Source organism: Patella vulgata, chromosome 6 (assembly GCF_932274485.2).
Source record: "Patella vulgata chromosome 6, xgPatVulg1.2, whole genome shotgun sequence".
Classification (NCBI taxonomy): Eukaryota; Metazoa; Mollusca; class Gastropoda; family Patellidae; genus Patella; species Patella vulgata.
Window position 1 is genome coordinate 37,838,663 of NC_065884.2, and position 18,433 is coordinate 37,857,095.

Below are 18,433 nucleotides of genomic sequence, written 5' to 3' on the forward strand. Positions count from 1 at the left end.
CACTCAATAATGGTTAATCCAGGATAAATACGATTAGAATTTTAAGGTTTTTTTCCGCCAATTCTCAAAAAGAATCGCCAATACCGCCAAACATTATCGCCAAAATCAAATTTTAATCACCACTTTCATATTTTTATCGCAAATTGCGACTTTGGCGACCGACAGTGTGAGCCCTGCGTACTAAAACCAGTCGCCACATCCTACGTACGACCCATGCATCTTTTCTTACTACATATTTCTGTAGCCTTGTGATCGTCTAGAATTTGTCTTTACTTCTGCTTCACGTTGTGTATTTACTTCTTACAGTTTTCGAAAGACGTTTGTCTTACCAGGAATAACAATGCAACAGTTTGTTTTTACATTTTATATAGCATAGCCGAATACATGTATACAAGCATAGCACAGATTACAATACTAGCTTAAACCATTTCTCCACCCTAGCCAGCCTCACGGTTGTTTAGGAACTCAGATGGAACCTCTCTGGAATCTAATGGAAGTCTGACTTAAAAAGTTTACTATGATTTCTTTTATAAGACTTATGGATATCATGCACAATCAAGTGTGATCATGGCCCTGAACCTGTGCAATTAACGATATGATTGGTTAAATTAAGCCAAATGATGCAATGGTAAATTTCCATGCACGTGACATCTAATGGTATTTTATAGACACATGTTTTGACTAAATAACTCTTTTTTATATAACAATATGTCATTTATACCCTAAGTTGATTTAAGTGTACACTATATATAATATAGAGAGATAGGTAGAAATATAATATGTGAATATGTGTGAAACTATTAATTTGCCCAATATATATATTAATGAAATATAAAGTCATCTTATTTCTCTATTTTTTGTCTATAAATTTAAAAACAATGCCGCCACGACTATATTGCTACAATTGATTCTGTCTCAAAACATAAACATTACAGAGTGCGTCTGCGTAATGGGACACTTGCATTTCGCGTAAAGGGTAAACGGGGATCTCCAAATCGGGTACATTTGGTAAGAAATATTTAGTGAAAGAAAATTCGCCCTTTGCCATCTGCGAGAAATAGGCAATTTTGTGGGAGTCTCTTTTCAAAAGAATATAATATTTTTTTATTTTTATAATCCCCCATGGAAATGTGGATGTATATTGCTGTCGCCCCTGTCCAGTCCTCCCGTCCGTCTGTCGTCCAAAAGTTATTATTCGATTGTGAGACGAAGAAGCCCAGTGATTTTCAATGATTTCTGATAACAACTACCAGAGTTATAGCCCTTGATCGCTTTGAAAAATCTTGTGGATGCTCTAGAGGCTAAAGTTAATATCCGATTGACTTGAAATTTATACAGTGTTTAAAGGAGCAAAATCGCTAATATTTGGGACCTAGAAATTGACACAAATGGGTCGCAGCGCATATAATAATGTAATATGAATGTATATAAACTAATTTACATTCAATCATTTCCGTTTTTACTCTAATTTCAAATCATTTATAAATTCGGCGAAATACGCCAGAATTCTTAAACATACATTATGCAAGAGCTAAATCTGATTATTGCAAGTCTTTATTTAGGCTTCAGATGTCATAGAAATTATAAATTAGATCTTTATTTACACAAGCACAAAATCAACTCTGTAGACCCACGGATGGCTTGGATTTGCTTGGATTTAAACAGGATTTCATTGATTGATTAAATTTTTAAATGGCGTCGTAAGCTGAGATTAACCGTTATGTTGACGTCATACTCGGGGAAATTTTAGATCGAGGCTGAATGATAGAGTGTACGAAGTGAGACCGCTGTTGAGCGAGGCCGCATAATAATATGTCGGTCAATTTGTGGTAAAAATGAGAGTTTGTATGTCGGTATTATACGCTCTGTTGTCACTTGCGTTTACAGAAAAATTATGGAAATTGATAAACATCGCAGCTAACATCACCCCAGTTGAATTGCAGCCCTATTGGATCAATGTTTCCTATTTCAATTTGTCTGCTTCGGGAGTACACGCAGGCTAACAAGATTGAAGAAGTCGGCTATAATTATGCCTCATTGATTTGGTCCATTCCTTTAAAACTTTCGCTTCTTATCTATATAATAAAAGTCCTATATTTAATTTGTAGTAAAAATAAATGTGATATGAATTGAAAACGTTACTTGATAATCAAGATTATGTAGGTGGAGTTAACTCCTGTCAATCAAACGGCCTGCATTCTCGTAGACGGTGAAGAGGGATTTGACTCCTATTTCTAGTCAAAAATTACAATGGTGGTAACTTTGGTCAGAATAAAGTAATTTGACTGAAATTTTCAATATATTCTTCTTTTATCATCTATTTATGAACTGTTATAGCAAGAATGGCCAACTCTCTATTAAAATCTCCCATAATGTATCTTTAATCTCTAGCGTCTAGTTATTCCAGTCTACACCGATAGTATTTATTGTGTATGCTCTCCAGATAAGAATATGAGGTCACCGTTTGACATGACTTGTGGAATAAGTGTAGTCACTTTCTTTGAGTCCCTTGATTCAAATGGCGCTGAAACGCATTATGGTACACGATTCATGTACCAATAGTAAAATGTTTATTTTGTCTTAAATATTGGATATCAGATGCCCATCTTTTTTCCGGTAAGATCACAGCATTAATGTTGATTTAAATTTACAAATAATATGTGTTTTTTCAATGTCGAAGACTTTCGATGATATTGAGTTAGAGACTAAGCTACTTTAAAAGAGTTAAATCGCTAATATTTGGGACCTAGAAATTGACAAAAATGGGTCGCAACGCATATAATAATGTAATATGAATGTATATAAATCATTTATAAATTCGGCAAAATACGCCAGAATTCTTAATCGAATGGCAATCTCTAGCTTCTAGTTATTCCAGTCTACACCGATAGTATTTATTGTGTATGCTCTCCAGATAAGAATATGAGGTCACCGTTTGACATGACTTGTGGAATAAGTGTAGTCACGTTCTTCGAGTCCCTTGATTCAAATGGCGCTGAAACGCATTATGGTACACGATTCGTGTACCAATAGTAAAATGTTTATTTTGTCTTAAAGATACATTCCCGGGACAAACTGGGTGATTTAATGGTATATATGGACTAAAAAATATTCAAACTAATTAATTTGTCATAATTTTGCTTCAGATCCTTATCAAACATTGTAACTGCAAAGGAATACCCTGCTATAAAAATTTGATCAAACCAGTTCATGTTTACGCCACGTGACTTGCCTCTCTTGGTAGTCAGAGGAGAATTCATTGTATACATAAGACGATGTTGTCTTTAATCGCTTACTATTTATTACAAATATCGAATCCTAATTAAATTCTCGGATTATCCACTACCTGCGTCTTTTTCCGTCATTTTTATCTCAGAAAGTGTTGTACAACCAACTCTTCATAAAGTTTATCAACTTGTACATCAAGCGCTCAATGTTCGCGTGTGACCTTTGACATCACGCGTGCAGAAATTCCTAATCGTCAGGCTGTTCATTAGGGGAACCCTTACATTTTTGTCCTGTATACGCTCCATGAGTGTTTTTCGGGGAATCTAGTATTTTTCTAGTAAGATTGGATATCTCTACTTTCCATATATACCAAAATTGCCATACTTTTATTGGAAATAACCACCCGATAAATACTTTTCTGGGAACCTATCTTTAAATATTGGATATCAGAAGCCCATCTTTTCCCGGTAAGATCACAGCATTAATGTTGATTTAAATTGACAAATAATTTGTGTTTACAATGTCGAAGACTTTAGATGATATTCAGGGGTGGATCCAGGAATTTTTGCAGGAGAGGGTTTGCCAGGTTCCTATAATAATATAATAATGTAATATGAATGTATATAAACTGATTTACATTCAATCGTTTCTGTTTTTACTGTAATTTCTAATTAGTTATGTTCGGCAAAATACGCCAGAAGTCTCATCATGTGAATGGCAATCTTTAGCGTCTGTTTTTTCCAGTCTACACCAATGGCATTTATTGCGCATGCTCTCCAGATAAGAATATAGCGTCACAAATATGAGACCAAGAAGCCCAGTGATTTTCAATGATTTCCGATAATAACTACCAGAGTTATGGCCCTTGATCACTTTGAAAAATCTTGTGGATACTTTAGAGTCTAGAGACCAAAGTTATCATCCGATTGACTTCAGATTAGGGACGGTCCGATATGGCAATTGGCTCCATCGCTTTTACCGATATCAGATATTGACTGCGAAATATATCGGCCGATACAGATACAATTACCGATAGTGGTGGATATAAAACTATTACATATTAAAATGCCTCGAATGACATGATAAACTATGTAGATATATACTATTCAAAAAAAGTAGGGGATATTTGATTTTTAAGTGTTATTAAAGTCACCTAATGAAACTGACGAAGAAACAAATGACAAAATGAAATGAAGTTCACATTCATCGATTTATTCCAAATGATTGTTAGACTAAGTAAGGCACAGACTGACCATTATAAGGGTAAAATGATACCCGGGGTCAAACAGCAAAGTTACCACAGCATCACAACCAAGTCAGTAACGGGTAAATCCTCCTCTGTTTGCCAAACAAGCATTGATCCGACGTGGCATACTCCTAATGAGACGTCTAAGGTCATTTTGGTCCAGATTGTCCCATTCCTGTTGCAACGCAGCACCAAGTACTTGGACATTGGCAGGACGTTGTTGACGTTGACGTAACCTCTGTCCAAGCATGTCCCAGACATGCTCGATGGGGGAGAGGTCGGGACTCAGCGCTGGCCAAGGTAATGTGGTGATGTTCTGTTGTTGGAGGTAACCTGTAACGATCCTGGCCCTGTGACATCTTGCGTTGTCATCCTGGAAGATGAAACGGCGGCCATGACGTCGTGCGAACGGCACAACATGGACTGCCAAGATGTTGTCCCGGTAGTACTGGCCTGTAACACACCCTGCAACAACATGTAAAGCCGTTCTTCCAGCAACAGTGATGCCTCCCCACACCATAACAGAACCACCCCCAAATCAATCATGTCTGATGACGTTAACGTCTTGGAAGCGCTCGTTTCGACGACGCCACACCCTCCTACGTCTGTCCAAAAAATCAACAGTGAACCTTGACTCATCTGAAAACATCACATTGCTCCAGCGTCGATTATCCCAGTGTTGACGATCCCTACACCAACGACGTCTTGCCTGAATGTGATGATCTCTCAAACAAGGGATCACGCGAGAACGTCGGGCGCGAAGGTGACCCCTATGCAGTCGATTCCGAATCGTCTGGCCACTCACTCTCACACCAGTGTCTGTTTGAAGACGAGCGCTGATCTGATTTGCTGTGATGACACGATTTCTCAAGGCCAAGGTACGGATAAATCGAGCCTGGGCTTGAGTTGTCGCCCTTGGTCGACCTGAGCGTGGTCTGTCCTGTACAGATTGTGTATCACGGTATCTGGACCATAGCCTGCTTATGACAGACTGAGAAACATTCATCGTCCGCGCCACAACCGCCTGTGTTGTGCCGATCTGTAGCATGCCAAGGGCACGTAACCTTTCATTTTGGGTAAGCCGACGCATATCAAAATTTGTTTTCTGGTCACTAAAACAATTAAACTGATGTTTCCACCCTGGAATTCAATGCCACAATGACTGTAACATTCAAAGTCAGAGTCGTGCAAATCTTGGGTTGGACCCCCATGATGATCCCAAGCATCACCTGCATTCCATGCGGTAGCTATTGGTGCGTTTGGGCGTCACATGTAACTGGAAATGTTTCTTCTGTTAGGTTCTATAGTGACTTTTTTCGTAGTCATTTGCATATTTTAGTATTATGCCCCCAAAATCAAATATCCCCTACTTTTTTTGAATAGTATATGTCATTGTTAGTCGGGGAAACGCATGGTAGGCTACTATTTTTACCTCGGGGAAACAAACACAAACGCTGTGTTTTTGAAGTATATTGGGTCACGCTTCCTACGCAATCACAAATACAGTCCATCTATTACAAAATTAATTATTTGCCCTATCATTAATGAATAAAGTTGAGATTATCATATTTTAACTGTTGATTACGATATAATTCCCTAGAGTGATCGGCACCTGTATGTCAATAATAGATGTCGGAATGGTTCAGGCGGTAATGAATGAAACATCAAAGCAAAGCGATATCTTCCTGACCTGTCTGTCAACAGTGGCAATCACGTGACATTCTCACGCCATTTCTAGAACTATAGTTAAAAATAAAACCATCTAATGGAAACTCATTTGTTGGTAGTATGATCTATAGTATAAGTTATTTTTTATTGATACAAATTTTGTCTAAATTTTTAAAGTAGCCTAGCATAACAATACAAATCACTAAATTATTTCTAAATTTTAATCAGCATCTACATGTACTCTAGAAGTCGGAATGTCTGACAGTAATCACCTGACACCAAAGCGAAATACCCCCTTTAATCTTTCATTCCAATCACGCGTAAACCATGTGATATTTTCACGCCCTTTCCCAAACTTCTACTCATTATGATAGTGTCCAGAGAATACCAGCAGTGAACTAGATAAAACGCAGGGAAAAAAAATCATGCCAGAAGTAGTAAGATTTGAAACTATTTCACGATAAGCGATATAACAGCACCAGCCCGGTAAGCAATGAAGAGCCATTGTTGACATCGTCTTTGGTTTTATTATCGAGAATCTGTCTGTCTGTCTGTCGGTCTGTCTGTCCGTCACACTTTTTGGGACACAATAACTCTTATTTCTAATTGAACTAGAATGGTCAAACTTGGTGTAGGTGTTTATTAGGTCAATACCTTGATGGAGTTCAAAGATGAGCATTTACTGCTTAGGTTAAGTAGAGATAAGCAATTTGATTGGTTGATGCTTTGGGACACGATAACTCTCCTAATTGAGCTAGAATGTTCGAACTTGGTGTAGGTGTTTATTAGGTCAATGCCTTGATGGAGTTCGAAGATGAGCATTTTTTGCTCATGTTAAGCACAGTGATAAGCAATTTGATTGGCCGAGACTTTGGAACACAATTACTCTACTTTTAATTGAGCTACAATGTTCAAACTTGGTGTAGTTGTTTATTAGGTCAATGCCTTGATGGACTTCGAAGATGAGCATTATCTGCTTACGGTAAGCAGAGATTCACAATTTGATTGGTTGATGCTTTGGGACACGATAACATTAGTTCTAATTAAGTGAGAGTGATGAAACTTAGTGTATAGTTTCATTACATCAATACCTTGACTAAGTTTGATAAGTTGATGCTTTGGGACACGATAACTTTAGTTCTAAGTGAGAGTGAGGACACTTGGTGCATAGCTTTATTACATCAATACCTTGACTAAGTTCGATAATGAACATTTTCTGCTTAGGGTATGCAGAGAGATAAGTAATTTCATTGGTCGAAATTTGGAACACCATAACTCACCTTCTAATTGGTGTAAAATGTTCAAACTTGGTGTAGGCGTTCATTAGGTAAATGCCTTGATGGAGTTCGATGATGAACATTGTCTGCTTACGGTAAGTAGAGATAAGCAATCTGATTGGTTGATGCCTTGGGGCACGATAACTTTGGTTATAATGAAGTGAGAGCAATGAATATAGATTCATTATAATCATTACCTTGACTAATTCAGTTTTTCGGTCCTAAATTAATTATTTATTGTTCGATTTGTATAAAACAAAGTTCATATGCTCTGTTTTCCGAAATGTCATTTTTATACGCCCATATTGTCGTCGCCCCTGTCCGTCCGTCCACAATTGTTTGTGGACCCTCTACAGGTCACAATTTTTATCCGATTTCACCGAAACTTGAATTACGTCTTTATCTCCCTAAGATCTTGGTTCCTTATGATATTGGCATGTATCGGATGGTAACTTCATGGATTATGGCCCCTGATTGTACGAAAAATCGCGTTTTTAGCTTGTGGACCCTATAGAGGTTACAATTTTTATACGCCCACATTTTCATGTCGACATATATTGTCATCGCCCCTGTCCGTCCGTCCACAGTTTGTTTGTGGACACTCTACAGGTCACAATTCTTATCCGGTTGTGACGAAACTTGAAATATAGGTTTATCTCCAAAAGATCTTGGTTGCTTTCGATATTGGCATGTACATGTATCGGATCGAAACTTCATGTATTATGGCCCCTGTTTCTACGAAAAATCACATTTTTAGCTTGTGGACCCTATAGATGTCACAATTTTAATCCTATTTTGATGAAACTTGAAATGTTAGTTTAAAACCGAAAGATCTCGGTTCCTTTCGATAATCGAACATATCGGACCGTAACTTCCTGAATTATGGCCTCTGATTGTACGAAAAATCGCTTTTTGTTTAGCTTGTTCTCTATCCATCTCTTGCAAAATTTAAAAAAAACGTTAAAATATTTCATCATTCCACCATAATGAAATTTGAATTTCGGGAAAATCAAAAGGAAACTGCCCGACAAAATGGCTGCTCTTTTTACGCAAATTGTGTAGAAGTGTGTAATACGAAGGTTGTGTACCCTCTAGAGGTCACACCCGTCTTCATTAGCCCAGTATAGGAGCAGAACAGTTGGTCGTTAAACCCCATTTCATTTCATTTCTAGAGGTCACAATTTTTATCCGATTTTGATGAAACTTTGATGGATTATTGCCCCTGATTGTACAAAAAATCCCATTTATATTTAGCTTGTTCTTTATCCATCTCTTGCAGAATGTGGGCGTATCCTGCCTGGCAGTCGCTGGTTTTTGTTACCGTTAAAGTGACATAATTTTACCAAAAACAACAATTTTGACAGTTGGGTACCACTTTTTGAAAGTAGATATTATTCTTTTCAAATCTGGCATAACTGAAAGGGTGCGCCCTTTAACGGCGCACAAAATGTCAGGCTCAGTTTTTTTTAATAATTTATTGTTTGATTTGTATAAAACAAAATTCATTAAGACTGTTTCCGAAATGTCACCTTTTTTGCTAACGTTAAAGTTTCCTGTCGGCACCGGAAGTGACATAATTTTACCAAAAACTACAAATTTGACATTTCGGTACCACTTCTTGAAAGCAAATATTATTATTTTCAAATCTGGTATAACTGAAAGGTTGCGTCCTTTAAAAGCGCACAAAACATTTGGCTCAGTTTTTTTAATTTCGTTTTCGGGCTACTTCGATTAAAAGGTAAAAAAAAAGGTGTAAAATTAGCAATGATCTATACGAAGAGAATGTATGTGAAAATTAATTTGTAATATGCGCAGTTGCCAAGAAATAGGCAATTTGGCATGCGTCTTTTTTCACTTTATTTAGCCTGTGAAAGAGTCAATTGTTATTCAATTTTTAATTATTTTTTTTTACCATTTGATGCCTAATGCCAATTTGGACTAGGTCAAACCATTTTAACATTTACAATTTCACCGGAAATGACGTCTTTTGGAAAAAAACTGTATTTTTAGCCTTCAAAACAGAGTCTTATTTGTAATGTTTTTAAAATTATGATTTTTATTCGCCCACATAGAAATGTGCACGTATATTGCTGTCACATCCGACCGTCCGTTCGTCCGTCGTCCACAATTTCTTGTGAACGCTCTAACGCCAAAAGTTATCATCCAATTGTTTAAAAATTGATATATGTTGTTTACATTAGTGAGATGAAGAAGCCTATTTAATTTTAATAATTTTCGTTTATAATGTATAGAGTTATGGCCCTTGTTTCACCCGAAAAATTATCATCCTATCTTTCTGAAATTTATATGCATTATTTAAATTAGTGAAACGGCGAAGCCTATTGAATTTCAGCAATTTCTGTATATTACTTCTAGAGTTATGGCCCTTGTTTTACTTTATTGAACCTTGCGAACGCTCTAAAACCAATAGTTATCATCCGATCTTTCTGAAATTTATATGCATTATTTAAATAAGTGAAGCTTATTGAATTTCAGCAAATTCTGTTTATTACGTCTAGAGTTATGGCCCTTGTTTCACTTTATTGAACTTTGTGAATGCTCTAACATCAAAAGTTATCTACCGATCTGTATGAAATTTACATGCGTCATTTAAATTAGTAAAGAAAAGAATCCTTTTGAATTTCAGCAATGCTGTTTATTACTTCTAGAGTTATTGCCCTTGTTTCACTTTGTTCAACCTTATTAAAGCTCAATTGATGAAAGTTATCATGTGGACGTACATGTATAAAAACTGTGACCCGTAGAGTGTCCAAAAACAAAATGTGAATGGATGGACAGGGGCGATGACAATCCGCTATGCGCGAATATCGAAAGGAACCAAGATCTTTGGGTTATAAACCTGTATTTCAAGTTTCATCAAAATCAGGTGGAAATTGTGACCTCTAGACTGTCCACAAACAATTGTGGCAGACAGGGGTGACGACAATATACGTCCACATGAAAATGTGGGCGTATAAAAACTGTGACCCGTAGAGTGTTCAAAAACAAAATGTGAATGGATGGACAGGGGCGATGACAATATATGTCCACATGAAAATGTGGGCGTGTAAAAATTGTTTTTACATACCCGTTTACGTTCACCAAAATACATTAGCTTGTGCGTTCAATTATGAAAGAAAGTTTGCAAGAAATTTAATATCAGTTTTGCTTAGTGACTGCTGCTGTGCTTTCATTCACAGTCTCATCTGCTAGAAGAGGGTAGCATGATTTACCCAAATCCACCATTATTTTAACTTATATAAGGCAATAATATACCGTTCCTTATGCCGAATTGTCGTTTTAAATTTACAATCGTAACGTTTTTGTGTCAAAATGCCCCTCAAAATGCGATTTCAAAGCAAATTTGGAAATTGTAACCTAATCCACCATTATTTTAACTCGCATCACAATAATTTATATCGATATTTGATTATATACTGTTCTTTATACTAAATTATCACTTTTAATTTAAAGGAGCCAAGTCTTTAACTCAATATCATCCACAGTCTTCGACATTGCAAACTCGACCTATTGGTCAATTTAAATCAACATTGATGTTGTTATCTTATCGTAAAAAGTTGGGCTTCTGATATAACCAGACGTCAAAGACTGCCATTCAATTCAGACTCGCATATTTCGCCAAAAATAACTGGTTAGAAATTACAGTAAAAACAGAAACGATTTAATGTAGAGTGAAAAGGGGTTTAATGTCAACTCAACACAAATTAGGTCATTTCGGGACTAATATGGTTCAATTTTCTTTCAATAATTCCCTTGCACGTAGGGGTCTTTAGCAGTGGGAGGAAATCTGAGGACTCAGAGAAAACCCACGAGGGTGAACAGGTGACCCTACTCCTTGTCATGCCATGAATCAAAACACCACCACTTTACTCGATGACAGACCTTCTGATGTATCATTATTATAATGCCAAAGTATAGCGACTTAGCTCCTTTAAAATCAGAACGTTTTTGTGTCAAAATTCCCCCTCAAAATGCGATTTCTAAGCAAGTTTGGAAGTTGTAACCAAGGGACATAACGCGTGTATTGCACAAAATCACTTGCTTCGAAATCGCATTTTGAAGGACATTTTTGAAACAAAAATGTTATGATTTTAAATTAACCAGCAGTTGCCAGTCAAGATACGCCCAAATTTTGCAAGAGATGGATAGAGATTTTCACGAAATTCGAACTCAACCAACATTACAAGGTAACAGTGATATTTTGAACGTTTTTTTTTTCAAATCAGATAATAATTGTGACCTCTGGAGGAACCACAAACTAAAAACTTGATTTTTCGTACAACCAGGGGCCATAATTCAGGAAGTTACGCTCCAATATGCGCAAAAATATCGAAAGGAACCAAGATTTTTCGGTTATAAACATTCATTTCAAGCTCTGTCAAATGATAATTTGCATGCTACACCAGTCACGCGAGTAACAGTACAAGGTCACGTCTACAAGGCGACAACACAGCTTGCATCATCTTATTAAAGCGTGCATACCAATTAGCCGCCTTTGTAAAGTAGCTTGTATATACATGCATGTTTCATTATAATAATAATAATTGTCTTATATAGCGCTGCATTATGTCCAATGGTCATTTCTAAGCGCTGTTCAGCCACATTGTATACTCAGCCAAATTAAAAACTTGACACTGATGAATTTCAACAAATTTTTTTTTCTGGTTAGTCAAATAAATTTTAAAGTGTTTCTAACGATAGTAAGTAGTAAGAAGCCTTTAATTTCATAAAATTGTAAAGTCACGTGGATCACGTGACTTTTGAGCATATAAAAATGAAAAACCTGAAAAACACGTGCAAACACAAACTCGTGAGGTCAATCAATGCAAGTTTGCTTAAACTGAACACGCACACTGGAAAAACAAATTAAAATTGTTATTTTCATCTTTGTTAGAAAATGGTTTGGGGTTCTTTTTGTGCACATGGACGTTCTCCTCTTCTTGTTGTCCAAAGGAACTTAAATGCTGTCCAGTACAGGGATCAGATTTTGCAACCTGTTCTTCTTCCGTTTATGCAGAGACATGGGCATGGACTAACGTTTCAACAAGACAATGGTCGACCCCATACAGTAATTGCTACCCAGAAGTCAAAGTCCTGGATTGGCCGTCGCTTAGCCCCGACTAATCCTATTGAACACATCTGGGACGAACTGGGTCGACGTGTTCGTCAGCAAGTGAATCCACCACTGACGTTGCAGGACCTTCAACATGCTCTTGCTGAGCAGTACGAGACGCTAGAGGAGGCCACAACCGTTACTAAACACTCTATACCGATTGTTCTCCAAGTCTGTGAATTTCATTTTGGGGGGTACTGTGACATCACGAACGTTATCAATGTCAAGGACTTTCGGCGAGACGTATTGTTGCTTTCTGTTGATTTCAAGGTCGTCTGTGCACAACTTAACACTAAAATAGTTGCCTTAAACCAAATATTAAAAATCTAGTCCCAAAAATCCCGAGTGTCAAGTTTTTAATTTGGCTGAGTATATATTATGTGGTAAGTTTGTTGGTTTTTGAAAAAAATGTATATATGTTTTTCTATAGACTATGACACATTAACCCTAAAACAATAAATTATTACTTTTCTGTATTGTCTTTCATTCATTATTATTCTGATCTATACAGTAGCACTGACAACCAATATTTATCACTATTACTGTATTATCACCAATGTTTAATCAATGTTTATTTTTGTCCCCCGCCTTTCGAAGAAAGCAGGGGACTATTAAAATGGGTTCGTCCGTCTGTCCGTCTGTCTGTCCGTCTGTCCGTCCGTCCGTCCGTCCGTCCGTCTGTCCGTCTGTCTGTCCGTCACACTTTTTGGGACACAATAACTCTCTTCCTAATTGAGCTAGAATGTTCAAACTTGGTGTATGTGTTTATTAGGTCAATGCCTTGATGGAGTTCGAAGATGAGCATTTTCCGCTTAGGGTAAGCAGAGATAAGCAATTTGATTGGTTGATGCTTTGGGACACGATAACTCTCTTCCTAATTGGGCTAGAATGTTCAAACTTGGTGTATGTGTTGATTAGGTCAATGCCTTGATGGAGTTCGAAGATGAGCATTTTCCGCTTAGGGTAAGCAGAGATAAGCAATTTGATTGGTTGATGCTTTGGGACACGATAACTTTTAATTGAGCTAGAATGTTCAAACTTGGTGTATGTGTTTATTAGGTCAATGCCTTGATGGAGTTCGAAGATGAGCATTTTCCGCTTAGGGTAAGCAGAGATAAGCAATTTGATTGGTTGATACTTTGGGGCACGATAACTCTCTTCCTAATTGAGCTAGAATGTTCAAACTTGGTGTATGTGTTGATTAGGTCAATGCCTTGATGGAGTTCGAAGATGAGCATTTTCCGCTTAGGGTAAGCAGAGATAAGCAATTTGATTGGTTGATGCTTTGGGACACGATAACTTTAGTTCTAATTAAGTGAGATTGATGAAACTTGGTGTATAGTTTCATTACAGTAATACCTTGACTAAGTTTGATAATGAGCATTTTCTGCTCAGGGTAAGCAGAGCGATACGCAATTTGATTGGTCGAGACTTTGGAAAACAATAACTCTCCTACTTTGATTGTCCCCCGCCTTTCGAAGAAAGCAGGGAACTATTAAAATGGGTTCGTCCGTCTGTCTGTTTGTCTGTCTGTCCGTTCCGCTTATTTGTGATAAATTTATATGTGTCCTCTAATTATTTTCCTATTTCGGCGGGGGACATCAGCCTCACTGTTGGCTTGTTACTTTTGTTATCCCTTTACTTTTTTTCACGATGTGGTGACATTGAACAAAACCCTGGTCCTAAAAATCTCACTATAGTTCATCTGAATACAAGGAGCATCTGTAATAAAATTGACTTAATTGCTTCCGAATTTGTTAGCTATGACATTATCTCCATATCCAAATCGTGGTTAGATTGTAGTATTCCTGATAATAAAGTCTCCATTTCATCTTACCATGCACCTGTTAGAAAATATTGCACTACACACGTAGGTGGAGGGGTAGCCGTATATGTACATGTAAATGACACTCCAGTTTACAAGAGACACTCGGAAAAGAGGGCATCTGGTTAGAAATACATAGTTACTAATAAATTCTTAGCAGGTACATTTTAAAGACCCCCGAACTGTATCAGAAATCAACTACTCTATTTTCAGTTCATTTAACTTGGCACTCACTGACGATATCTTGCAATGTTTTATTTTGGGTGACTTTAATATTGATTTTTTCAGCATTTCTAATTCTTTTATCCATGAGGCCATTAAAATTTTTGATCTCAAACAAATGATAATGTCGCCTACTATACAGTGATAGTGGGAAAAACACGTTATTAGATTTAATTTTGACAAATTGCCCGATTTATGTCTCCAGAGCTGAATGCCTCTATAACTTCTGTAGCGACCACTACCCTGTGTACTGTCAACTTTCATTTCAGAGTACACAAAAACGATCTTATAAACGACTAATCTGGGATTATGGGAAAATGAATACTGATGCACTTCAACAAGAAATCCACAATACTGACTGGGACACACTCCTCACTAACAACACGGTCGATGAGTCATGTAGTAAATTTACAAGTGAATTAATAAATGTAGCAAAGAAATATATTCCAAATAAATTAGTAACTATTAGACCATGAGATATGCCTTGGATGAATAACAGCATATAACCTTTGACCCCCGAAAATCTCAAAAATGCCCTAACGGCAAACTGATTGCCACTGGACAAATCCCCCCCCAACCCCCCTGCACTGAGCCTAAAGGATATGCTGTGGATGAATAACAGCATAAGGAAATTGGGTAAATTGAAAAATAAAATCCACAAAAAAGCTATGAAGTCAGATTTGGCAGGCAACAAGGCACTATTTCATAAGACAAGAAATCAATATTTAATTCGGAATGTAAAAGTCAATATCATGAAAGCTTGGATAAAAGAATTAACAATGTCATGATCATGGATCAAAGGCCTGTTGGCAGGTAGTCAACTCCTTTTTACACACTGGACCCTTTGTTCTGACTCGGGTGTTCAAGTTACTGATCAACCTGTAATTTGTTGTTTTAGCACATGCCCAGGTGATCATTTGAGGAAAGGTAGGTGTTAATAATAATAATAATAATAATAATAATAATATTTATATAGCGCTGTAACACCACACCTCAGTATGCTCGAAGCGCATTAAAAAGTTATCTCACTACGAGTTATATATAGCGTCTAAATAAGTAAGTTTTTATTCTTGATTTGAATATATCTAGTGATGAGGAACTTATGATATCTTCGGGTAGTTCATTCCACAAAGCAGCTGATGTATAACCAAACGATCGCGCACCAAATGTTTTTAAATTGATGTCAGGTTTATATAAACGTGATTGCTTTGAAGATCTTAGCATTCTGTTCGGCACATATTGTACTGTGAGATCTTGAATGTAATCTGGAGAGGTTTTGTGGACTGATTGGTAGGTGAGCGACAGAATTTTATAATCAATCCTTTCACGAAGTTGTAGCCAATGCAACGATTTCAATACTGGAGTAATGTGTTCTCGCGGTTTAGTTCTGGTCACAATTCTGGCTGCTCTGTTCTGTAATTTTTGTAATTTGGATAACTGCTCCAATGACACACCAGTTAGTAAGCTGTTGCAGTAATCTAATCGTGACATTACCAAAGATCTGATTAAAATTCCTGCGGATTCATTTGTCAGAAAATGACGAATTGCACCTATGTTTCTCAAGTGAAAATTGCAGATTGAGCATAAATAACTAATGTGTTTCTCCATAGTTAGTCCAGAATCCAGGAAGACATCTGCGTGGCTCTTTTTTAGTCTTTGCGTTGGAGCTACTAACAAGGCTTCAGTTTTTGAATCGTTTAACTTAAGCATGTTTGAGGACATCCAAGTTTTGACTGCATCAATACAAGATTCCATGTTCAGACATACAGACTTTTGATATTGAAGATCGGTATGGAAACTATCAATAAGTTGAGTGTCATCTGCATAGGCGTGGTAATCAACATGCTTCTCGCGAATAACCTTGCCTAATGATCGTGTGTACATGGTGAAAAGAATGGGTCCCAAAACAGATCCCTGGGGGACAACACACGAAATAAATAAACTACCAGAATTCACCTTGTTTATTTCTAAATGAACACCCCAAGATACTAACCCGGTGATTGTGAAAACAGACCACACATTTTCGTGCGTGCTCTGTATTAGAAATAACAAGAAACACTGTGTTAATCAAAAAAGATAAATACATGTAGTTAAAACAATAAATAAATATTTTTTTCAATTTAGATTGTGAAATAGTATCATTAGCTAGAAAATGCATCCAATAGTATAAGGAACAAATACACAAAACCTAGCGAACTGGGAGAAATTTCTGTTTGGTCATGTTTTAGATAATTGTAATCTTGTAAAATAACTTTCCTACATCATGGTTGAATTCTGTGGCTGATAATTCCTGAATGTAAAACGTATTCCAGTCAATGCAGCATACCCCATTCACACCAAATTGATATTACATTATTCACTGGCCTGTTGAGGATTTTAAAGATAGATTGCCCCCGGCAACGAAACATACGCCCACAGCAGCTAAGTCGTCCGGTAGGGAGAGAGAAATGGGGTTTAACATCCACTCGACACAAACTAGGTCATTTCGGGACTCGGGTAGAGGTCCTTAGCAGTGGCAGGAAACCGGAGGACCCGGAGAAAACCCACGAGGTTGGATAGGCTACCCTACACCTTGCCACGTTCAGCCGGGGAATCGAAACCACGCCAGTTGACTTAACGTCAGACCTTATGATACAACGCGCACGCGATAACCATTCGGCGATCGAAACCCCCTTGTCGGTAAGGAAAACATTTACAACACACTAAAATATAATAAAAACCCATTAAGTAATTGTCATACTTGTTTGGCTTCTAATTCTGCCCTATACTGACTTTGAGTAACATTAAATATCAAGGGCCATAAATCTGGAAGTCATTATCGGAAATCATTGAAAATCAACAGAATTCTTCATCTCATGACCATAATTGACCCCCTCTGTCTCAGTCGATAACCCTTACATAAAAACTATAGTTTCATCGAACCATGACATACCTCCTGTAACAACAAATACGGGCACAGTATTCACACCTATAGAAGATAGGTTGCCAGGCAACGAAACATACGCCCACAGCAGCTAAATCGTCTGGCTTTGACAGGCTTTTTCGTTTTACTTATTTAGATAATGCATATAAATTTTATACAGATCAGGTTCACAATCGCCATAACTCTAGAAATTATTGAAATTGCTGAAATTCAATAGACCTCTGTTTCACAAATTTAAATGATGCATATAAATTTCATACATATCGGATGATAACTTTCATCAAATAGGCATTAACAAGGTTGAACAAAGTGAAACAAGGGCCATAACTCTAGGAGTAATTATTGTAAATTTCTGAAATTCAATAGGCTTCCTTGTTTCACTAGAGCGTTCACAAGGTTCAATGAAGTGAAACAAGGGCCATAACTCTAGACGTAATGAACAGAAATTATTGAAATTAAATAGGCTAATTAAATAGGATAATAATTGTGACCTCTAGAGGGACCACAAGCTAAAAACGTGATTTTTCGTACAATCTGGTGCCATAAATCAGGAAGTTACGATCCGATATGCGCGAATATTGAAAGGAACCAAGATCTTTGTTTTATAAACCTGCATTTCAAGTTTCAACAAAATCGGGTGAAAATTGTGACTTCTAGAGAGTCCACAACCTTGATATACCATATTTTTACACTATTATTAGGGTATGAGGGGCGGCCATTTTGTCCGACAGTTTTGGTTCGAATTTTACGACATTTGAACTCATCCATCGTTATTAGAGTGTAGCAGTGATTTATTCAAAGTTTTTTTTAAATTGGATAAAAATTGTTACTTCTAAAGGGACCACAAGCTTAAACAGCGATTTTTCATACAATCAAGGGCCATAATTCAGGTCACAATTATTATCTGATT

General features: G+C 37.0%; 1 protein-coding gene across 6 annotated transcripts in view; it reads left to right on the forward strand.

The window, feature by feature from the left end:
• The window catches only part of LOC126825389 (X-ray repair cross-complementing protein 5), a 284,666-nt gene that overhangs the window by 5,751 nt on the left and 260,482 nt on the right, over window positions 1–18,433 (forward strand). The gene's annotated exons all lie outside the window — the stretch shown is intronic.